This window comes from Dioscorea cayenensis, chromosome 7 (genome assembly GCF_009730915.1).
Source record: "Dioscorea cayenensis subsp. rotundata cultivar TDr96_F1 chromosome 7, TDr96_F1_v2_PseudoChromosome.rev07_lg8_w22 25.fasta, whole genome shotgun sequence".
Taxonomy (NCBI): domain Eukaryota; kingdom Viridiplantae; phylum Streptophyta; class Magnoliopsida; order Dioscoreales; family Dioscoreaceae; genus Dioscorea; species Dioscorea cayenensis.
In genome coordinates this window covers 21792912-21794798 of record NC_052477.1, presented here as the reverse complement: position 1 = coordinate 21794798, position 1887 = coordinate 21792912, and the positions used below count along the sequence as shown (strand labels likewise).

The 1887-nt window shown below is 45.0% G+C and overlaps 1 non-coding gene across 1 annotated transcript; it reads left to right on the top strand.

The window, feature by feature from the left end:
• On the top strand, positions 1-107 carry LOC120266052. The gene has a single exon (XR_005537895.1). It is a non-coding gene; the product is annotated as a small nucleolar RNA R71 (small nucleolar RNA).
• The last annotated feature ends 1780 nt before the right edge of the window (positions 108-1887 follow it).

Sequence of the window (1887 nt, the reverse complement as noted above, 5' to 3'; positions counted from 1 at the left end):
AATCCGTGTTGCGGGCACTTCCTCAGGAGCTCCTTGAACCTTTCCCATGTCTCGAATAGAGACTCCAATTCCAACTGAACAAAGGATGAGATCTCGTTCCTAAGCTTTGCTGATTTTCTAGGAGGGAAGTAACAGGCTAGAAAAGCTTCCACCATCTCCTCCCACGTGGTAATTGATGCTCTAGGTAATGAGTGTAGCCACTGCTTCGCTCTCCCCTTGCTTATATCCCGCAAGTGCACGGGTTTGTCGAAGTAATAATCCCGGATGAGCGGGGTCAAATCCACATGGAGTAGGGAGTAAAGACACTTAATTCGATTCTTAGCTATGTGGAGTATCAACAATGATAAGTGTGGTAATGATTCAATTCTCAGAAATTAAAAGCAACAAGTAAGAGAGCAAAAGTAAGGAGGAGGCAAGGCAATCGATAAAGATGGGGTACTCGGATGATGCTTCACCTAGGATAATCGCTTCAAGTGCAAGAACTCTCTATTATGCTTCCTAATCAATGCAATGGTGAGTTGTGGAAATCCTTACATACATAGTCCCAAATCTAAGGTCAACTATGCCTAACTCTATACATGTTCCGGAGAAGAAATCGAACAATCTCAACACCTCGCACTCGCATAGAGTTGCAATGAGCTCTAGGGATTCCAAGTGATAAATCTCTTCCTAGATTTAGACCTAACCCTTTGGTCCAGGCGGAAGGTCCACAGCCACAATTAAGCCCTAGATACTAAGATCAACTCAACGCTTCACTCCATTGCACGCGCAACTAGGCCCCAGCGGAGGTTCATCCCTTAGACCATTCACTCTATTATAGCTACAAAGAACTCAAGGAACGGAGGTAGAATCTATCACGTCGGAGGGAAAGGGACGCCTCCCTGCACTCCTCGACTCACCCTCTCAACCCTCTCCAACCTAGCTTTTTGTCTAACGCCGTGGTGTGTCACTCACTCACAAGGTTATCAACAAGAACTCTCAACCCTAGTGTCACTCTAAGGGAAATGTTCATACAATCAAGCATTCAAGGTTGGAACTCACAATAAACATCAATTTATTGAAAGCATAATAAAAGAAGTTCAAAGAAACGAATACATCCTAGGGTTCACAATCACCCAAGTACTCCACTAGGGGTTTAGCTCTCCATGGAGCTAAGTACAATCAAAAGAAATCGAATGTAAAAAGCAATGAATCCATAAAAACCCCTCGATGGTCGTGTCGATGGTCTTGTGGAAAGTCCTCTACTCGTCAGTCCAAGGATTCCTTCGTCCCGGTGATAGGATACGCCTCGATCGAAGCTCCCCTACCAACCTTCTTCCTAATGGAATCACGATGTCGGAGCCGTAGAACCTCTCCAAAAACCTTGGCCAATACTCCCTCGAAACCCCTAGCCAAGCCCTCTCGCAAGTTGGGGAAAAAGATGGAGAAAAGAATGTCTGAAATCGGGCTTTAAATAGGGTCGAATCGAGGCGACTACACGGGCGTGTATGATGTCACACTCCCCTGTGGAATTTCCACACAGGCGTGGATAATTTCCACACGCCTGTGTGGATTCTCTGAAACTGTCATTTTCATCCGACTGTGAACAGTAATAGCTACAGTGTTTGTTACATTGATTTACTATAGTAATCTGCTACAGTACTTTGCCAAAAAATACTCCCGAATCCACTTTTCATCGAGGTAACATAAACGGGCACACGTTTATGCCATGGATCGCTTTGCTTCTTCAATGACGGATAAGTTGATGTAAATCTTGTTCTATGTGCATAAGTCGGAGTGCTTGAGTGTGACTGCCTTTGTGCCCCTCTAAATGGTTCTGCTCACTCAAATACGAGGAGGTTGGCACACACTCTAGCATCTCACACCCGACCTATGTCTTCGCGTTTG